This window comes from Eschrichtius robustus, chromosome 6, assembly GCF_028021215.1.
Source record: "Eschrichtius robustus isolate mEscRob2 chromosome 6, mEscRob2.pri, whole genome shotgun sequence".
Taxonomy (NCBI): Eukaryota; Metazoa; Chordata; class Mammalia; order Artiodactyla; family Eschrichtiidae; genus Eschrichtius; species Eschrichtius robustus.
In genome coordinates, this window is record NC_090829.1 from 107,881,949 (window position 1) to 107,890,086 (window position 8,138).

General features: G+C 37.3%; 1 non-coding gene across 1 annotated transcript; it reads right to left on the reverse strand.

Annotated features, from left to right (window-relative positions):
* Positions 1 to 1,940: 1,940 nt before the first annotated feature.
* TRNAA-AGC (transfer RNA alanine (anticodon AGC)) lies at positions 1,941 to 2,013 on the reverse strand. Its single transcript has one exon. It is a non-coding gene; the product is annotated as a tRNA-Ala (tRNA).
* Between the last annotated feature and the right edge of the window lie 6,125 nt (positions 2,014 to 8,138).

The following is an 8,138-nucleotide window of genomic DNA, read 5'->3' on the forward strand; positions in this document are numbered from 1 at the left end:
AACAAACACCCCAATCCAAAAATGGGCAGAAGACCTAAATAGACATTTCTCCAAAGAAGACATACAGACGGCCACGAAGCACATGAAAAGATGCTCAACATCACTAATTATTAGAGAAATGCAAATCAAAACTACAATGAGGTATCACCTCACTCCTGTTAGAATGGGCATCATCAGAAAATCTACAACCAACAAATGCTGGAGAGGGTGTGGAGAAAAGGGAACCCTCTTGCACTGTTGGTGGGAATGTAAATTGATACAGCCACTATGGAGAACAATATGGAGGTTCCTTAAAAAACTAAAAATAGAATTACCATATGACCCAGCAATCCCACTACTGGGCATATACCCAGAGAAAACCATAATTCAAAAAGACACATGCACCCGAATGTTCATTGCAGCACTATTTACAATAGCCAGGTCATGGAAGCAACCTAAATGCCCATCAGCAGACGAATGGATAAAGAAGAGGTGGTACATATATACAATGGAATATTACTCAGCCATAAAAAGGAATGAAATTGAGTCATTTGTTGAGACGTGGATGGATCTAGAGACTGTCATACAGAGTGAAGTAAGTCAGAAAGAGAAAAACAAATATCGTATATTAATGCATGTATGTGGAACCTAGAAAAATGGTACAGATGAGCCAGTTTGCAGGGCAGAAATTGAGACACAGATGTAGAGAATGGACATATGGACACCAAGGAGGGAAAACTGCGGTGAGGTGGGGATGGTGGTGTGCTGAATTGGGCGATTGGGATTGACATGTATACACTGATGTGTATAAAATTGATGCCTAATAAGAACCTGCAGTATAAAAAAACAAACAACTAATACTAAACTTTTATTGGGTTATTTGTATGGAAATATGTTAATATAAATGTTTCAGTCATTACATGAAATTTCTAAAAATCTTATATTTGTATTTGTATGGAAATATGTATGGAAATATGTTAATATAAATGTTTCAGACATTACATGAAATTTCTAAAAATCTTATATTTGTATTTGTATGGAAATATGTATGGAAATATGTTAATATAAATGTTTCAGACATTACATGAAATTTCTAAAAATCTTATATGTTCTGGTATAATGTTATATGTAATAATCCTAGTTATTACTTTAAAATGTATATCTCAGAAATAACTAATTTTCTTGTCAACTGCATTATTATGAACTTTCATCAAATCTTTAACCGTGGTCATTTTTAAGTCTTTTGTCATTTACAGACAGTTCTGGGTGTACTCTGATGATTTTGCAAATATGTTCCTATAAAAGGGTTTCATCTTCAAAAAATTCATGGAAAAGACTCTGACAAGTACAGGTTTCTGGTAACTGACTGTACTGCTGAACTGAATGAATAAGCATTTTCAGAACTCTAATGAAAAACTGATGAACTCATAAAAGTGCTAACAAAAGATCAAGATGAAAAAAAAAAATTAATTACATGGGACTGAGTGAACTGATGAGGATGAGTATAATTTTTGTGACTTTCTGTCTGAATTTAAAAAAAAAAAAAATCCCACAAGGACTCAGAGGCAAAGAATATACAAATCAATTTTCACTGCAAAGTAAAGGAGCTGTTACAGTGGAGGATTACTGGACTGAATGTCAATATTATGACATAGTATGAGTGTGTTTCATGTTTGGTAATTGCAATCATTGTTGCTTTTGTTGTGGTCATCCATGTACAATGCTTGGTGTCAGTCTATTTATCTCTTGTAAAAATAAAATACAGTGTGTGTGTGTGTGAAAAAAAAAAAAAAAAAAAAGGCGAGGGAAATCTTGGGGAATCCAACCTACCCTGTCCTGTCACTGGAGACAAGGGAGAGGCCATCAATTAGGAATTGGGCCCTTACGTAGTGACGTTGTGGCAAGGTGTTTATTTACAGAAGTAGGGAAGTAAAGGCCGGAGGGTAGGCGGAACATGGAGCTGGAGAATGCGGGCATCGATCCCGCTGCCTCTCGCATGCTAAGCGAGCGCTCTACCACTTGAGCTAATTCCCCTGCCTGCTAGGACTTAAAAAAAAAAAAAAAAAAAAGAAAGAAAGAAATGAGACCTTGAGAAATAGTATTAGGCTTACTTAGAGAAGCTGTAATTGTAAACATGATAATCGTTAACATGTACTAAACACTCTCTGCTAAATATTAGACTTAGTGTTCTAATATGTTAAAATATTTAACACATTTAAATTGCATAACAACCCTAAGGGGTAGTTATGACTTTTATCCTCATTGTTTTAAAGTGGTAAGAAAACTGAGGCACAGAGTAGTTGAGCAACTTGACAAAGGTAACACAGCTAATAAGTGGATGAGCGAGGATTGGAACCCTGAAAATAGAGCTCTGAGATCCATACCCTTAATCTATACATACAGAAGCCCTTAAAATAAAACATCTGGATATCTGTGTAAATGAAATATTATATATAATTTAGTTTTGAGTATAATGTTCGATATGCAGGACGACCTCTCGAGGAATGCTAATGTTAATGGTAGAAGAAAATAATTATGGTAAATAGTATATAACTTCTATACTGCATTCTAAAAAATATTAGGACACATATTTTTGAGACTATTTACTCGTGTATATGTATAGATCACACTCACTCACTTAATTACTTAGTGGTGAAATCTATGTCCAGAAACAACACCCATTACAGAAAGTTTTTAAAAGAGTTTTAATTTCTTCTATTTACCTATAGAGTTTGTTTTTTGAATGACTATTCATGCATTAATTTTTGATCATTAATATAATTGATCAGTTTGGATTTGGGGCAAACTATCTTGAATAAAATTACTTTATTAAGTCTTAACAAGCTTCTAGAGACTGTGTATATAACAACTATTATCCTATGTCCACAGTCATGAGAGGACAGGTTTAATGGTTTCATTAAAAGCCTGGCAGATAGAGGAGAAGTCAGAATTTGGAACATTTGGATTTCAAACTCAAGTAAACTCAAGTAAACAGTTGGCTAAAATCTATGATACTGGCTATTTCTTAAAATATGTCTTAACACACGTTAAATGACTATGATATGGAGCAGCTATAGCCTCTGGTCATCCTTCCAACCTCTTAGCTCTCCTGCCTACCCAAACACACACGGCCCCCCAATTCCATTACAGTAAAGCGGCAAAAAGAAATAAGAGGAGGGAGTCACAAAAGATCTCTGAATGTATTAGAATTTCCCAAGTCTAACTGTATCCTTTTGATCAGTATCAGTAAAGAAAAACCTAAACCGCTCACAACTCCTGAAATTGAAGTATGCCATAAACACAGGAAAAGGACGGTCATGATTCCCAAGAGATAGGAAGTCCACACAGAGCATTTTCACCCAGGAGAAGGTCTGCCTCATTAACCTTTAGGTGATGGCAACTCAGGGAGACAGCAGAAGAAAGGGGAAGGAACAGCTCAAGGAAAGATGACAATGAGTCAGAAGTAAGATGGGTTGTGACAGGGATGATCTCTAAAGGAAAGAAAAAACATGGACATTGGCGACACAAATGGGAAGTGACAGGAAGAAACTGTCTGGGACTGTAAATGAGCTCAGTGGGAAAAGAAGTGGAACATGCATTAGAGTGAAACCACTGAATTACGGGATTATGCCCCCAGAACTCTTAGCATAGCAATATTGTCTCCTAGCACACAGAGCAGGCCTAGGTTTATTACACAACCTCCCGCCTTTCTCATTCTGTTCTCAGAGAAGCAGCAAAGTCAATTGCGACTGGAAAATGAACCAACTTTTTTCTTTTTTGCCTCTTCTTTGCTTCTCAAATTAGTGAGAAAACATAAATGTAAATTTCCTCTCTGTGGCTGTATTCTGAATGGTGACACTTTAGAAAATCCTGGTGAGAAAATTTAATTCCGTGTTTTCTTCTTTCCATCGGGACTGATGTCCCTTTGAAGGTGCTAATGGATTCTCTCCTTTTCAGAGTCTAGTACATTTACCTCTAACTCTTTTCTATAAAAGATCTTTTAAAATGAAGAAATCTGGGATGTAAATGTCTCAACGTATCCCCTGTGTTTGAACCTCAGGTGTTTCTCGGTTGTATTCCCCCCCATAGGCATTGTTAATAGATTGTATTTAGTAAGGAGGCCCCCAACTCTGAAATCTAGGTCACAAACTGATTGCTCCTTGCTCAGCATCCACTTTGTTTATAGGGATAGCTTCACTCCACTTGGAATGAAAGATACTTAGCACCTCTCCTATCCTGTGAAATGTTGCAGACTTAGGTAGTCGAGTCCAGTGGGGGCACATCAGCTCACACTTCCTGAATGTTGGATGGCAAGAGCTGTGGCCACTCTACACTCGACCCCATGCAGTCCGGCTTTCACCTGAGTACCCAAATGAAAGCTTAACATGCTGTGTGTTCAGTGCCTCTCTGCATGCTTTACTTGCTTGAGAACAGACGCTTTAAGATGAAGAACAATAGTAGTCAGGAGGTAGGTTTCTTTGAGTAAAGCTTTTGAAACACAAAAATTTTTATTTGTTGCAAGTTTTTAATAGAACACACACACTCACATAAAGAGAGACTAATTATAAATCAGAGATTGAAAGCAAACAAAACTCAGATCTTGTGAAACCTTAAAGTTTATATATAATGGCTGTTTTACAACAAAGCACAGGGTGATGGGGCTATAAGAGGGCATGGCAAACGAGTCTCTTTAATTCGTTCCCACTTCAAGCCCCTGAACTAGATGGAATTCTCTCTCCCTGGAAAAAATGAGCGATTTGCAGGGTTTGGAGAGATATATTAATTAATTAGAAAAGTTTGGGGGGAAAGATAGCATGAGAATGGGCTGGAAGTCCATCACCGCATCATCCACTACACATTGGATGGGGTTGGGGAAAGGGTGCAACAGCTGGGGTTGCCAAAATACAAGCATGTACAGAAGATTGAGCTACTTTCTCTAGGTCACTCCCAGCTCCCTCAAGAGAGAAGGAAGCATGACGATCCGAGACTCAAGGTCCACACTCCTCATGTGAAGGGAAGCCTTGGCACAGAGAGGAGTAACTATTGACCTCCGTCAGGTTTCACTTCAAGGTGTCACACTATGGGATCAATTCTGCAATTTTCTTGTCTGTGAGATGCAAGAGAAAACATCAGGCAACCTATACGAGCTTTCACAAATTGTAGGGAGAACTTCCCAGGTAAGTGAGAAGGGTAACCTAAGGGAGGAGGGGCTTCACATCATCACGGCCAGCAGGAGCAAGAAACAGAGTGAGGAGACAGAGCAAAGGATGGAGTGTATTTCAGTGCCTCAGAGAGCCTGGCTGGAGGTGACGCAGAGGACACCAGGTGACGTTCGTAGATATTACTAGTGTTGTCCACAGGAGGAACTGACAATCCCAGAGCTTGGAAGTGACCACAGTAGGGACCCTGCTGCCTGCAGTTGTTCAAGGGGAAATACAAAGTCTTTGAGGAAGATACAAGAATCAGAGAGGATGATGTTTTCAAAGAAGAAGGAATACATTTCCTTCCATTCCTTTTCCATTTAAGATCTAGGAACTGGTCTAAAAGGGGGAATCAAATGCCTTAGAAACAAAATATTGGGACTAACTGTTGAGTATTTTTATAAAGATGCTGGCACAGTTGGCTTGGCTCCAATGTGAAGAATATAATTTCCAATGAAAATAAGACTTTTAATCTGGAGAAAATAATTATTGAGATATATAAAGATATTCAAATGTGTCATTATATTGTCTCATTATTGGATTATTTTTAATATTGCATTTGTTGTCCATTTGAGCAGGAAAATAAATATTTGTAAAACTTGGAAAATATTTAAAAATAATAGATCTTACAGCTTCAAAACGTTGACTTCTTAAAAAACACACACAAAACAGAAATAGAGATGATCTGTATGCTTATAAATGCTTTAAAGCAAGTTGTACAAAAATTTTTTAAAAATAAGCATGAGATAAAAAACAAAGTATTGAAATTATATTTTGAATGTAATTTAATTAAAATTCTGAAAGGACAAAATGAGTCAATTTCAGCAAATTAGTTATATTCATTTTTTAAAAAAATAAATGTAGTTTAGAATTTTAAAAAGGAATTTATTATTCTGTGTCATCAGGAATCAAATCAGTCAACCAGTAAAAGTACCAAGATCAACAACCTCAGTTTGTATTTCACAAGAATTCATAGCAGATAATGACACTGAGTATATATACCTTTTAGGGTAGATGAAAAATAGGGAAATAATGAAGAAAGTAAATCAAGAGAGAAACAAAATACAGGTCTACAATCCCTTATCTGAAACCCGTGGAGTCAATGGATTTTGCATATATATTATGTAACATCTCCAGCCACACTCTAACACATTGTTTCTCAATAGTCACGCAAAGTGGGATAGATAAGACTGTCAATGCTAATATTAGTGTAGGTCAAATTTTGTCACCAAATGGGATTTGGTGCCAAACCTAAAGGAAAAAAAAGATTGTTTTCATAGTTTGCGGTGTTGTAGAATTGCAGAAGTGGGGTTATGTACCTGTAGTTTATAGGCACACACAACTCTAAGGACTTCATTGATGATACATTTTTGCATCCTTTAGTGGCAATTCGATTAGCTGTAATAATTCAATGGGAATGTAAAAGGGAAGGGTCTGTTTTGTATTAACTTGCAGAGGACTCTGCAGCCTCTGGTGCTATGCAGAAATTCCTATGCGCCAAAATGATAATGACTGAATTTGGGATGTTAACAGAAAGAGATTTATGAACAGTGCTCAAATATAATTTCAAGTGATGTAAACGTTTGAATGGTTGTTAAATAACTAGTTTTAAAAGTTTAATCACTTCTTCACTAAGTTGTTAAGAAATACATGGAGTATATCCACTGTAGGGCTTTTCGTCCTTGAAATGCTATATCCTGCAGGCAGGAAACACGGGGCATGGCCCATACTTTGAAAGGGCTCCTTGATTTCAATAGGGATCTTGGGACGGTGGACCTGGTTACTCTAAGGCAGCAGGGACTGAACAGTGATTATAATGATATGACCATCAGACATCTCTTGTAGTAGCTTATTGATTTTGATATCCCTAGAACTGAACTGGACAGGCAATTGACTCAAAACCCTGCTTAAAATGTATAAGTAAACAAAAACAAAACAAACGAAAATCATAGGTCTGGTTAACAAAAGCCTAATAAAAATCACCACTATAGGGCTTCCCTGGTGGTGCACTGGTTGAGAATCTGCCTGCCAATGCAGGGGACACGGGTTCGGGCCCTGGCCTGGGAAGATCTCACGTGCCGCGGAGCAACTAGGCCCGTGAGCCACAACTACTGAGCCTGCGCGTCTGGAGCCTGTGGTCCCAACAAGAGAGGCCGCGATAGTGAGAGGCCCGCGCACCGCGATGAATAGTGGCCCCCGCTTGCCGCAACTAGAGAAAGCCCTCGCACAGAAACGAAGACCCAACACAGCCAAAAAATAAATTAATTAATTAATTTTTTAAAAAAATCACCACAATAGTCACAGCCTTTCACCCAGTGCTCAGACCTGAGTCAATCTATACGCTAGGAGTCCCTTTTTAAAAGGGACTGTGTGACCTTGAGAAGACTCTGTAACAATCCTAACAAGTAGGTATTTCCATATACTTTTCTTAAGAGACCTGAAGTCATTTACCGTGTAATTGAATTAGAGAAAATAAATGGGCTTACTGGATACTGGGTCTGAAGTGATGATAATCTCTGGGCACCCAGAACACACTGTGATTTGGATGTCAGGTGATAAATGGAGTTTGGGGCTGGGTCTGTCTGTTTTCCCACTTCCAGAATGCAAAAGTTGAAATGGACATGCTTAGCAACCAATATAATTAAACAATTAGGTACATTTATTCAAATGATCATCATATTCCTAATTCTGTAACTTATCAAATAGAACAATTTTAAGTTACTATTTAAGAAGTTAGCCTTGGTTTTTATGGAGTTAATCTTTACATATGAAGAGTTATCATATTATCATACAGTTGATCAAAAAACTTTGTAAAAGTTTGATTTATGAGGTATTACAAATTTTCTTTATCAGCAAAAACATATGTAAAGGCCTATCAAATATAATCAAATATATCCTATCAAATATAGTTTTATTTAAAGAACAACTTCCCAAAGAATGTGCTGCAGAAAGTTATAA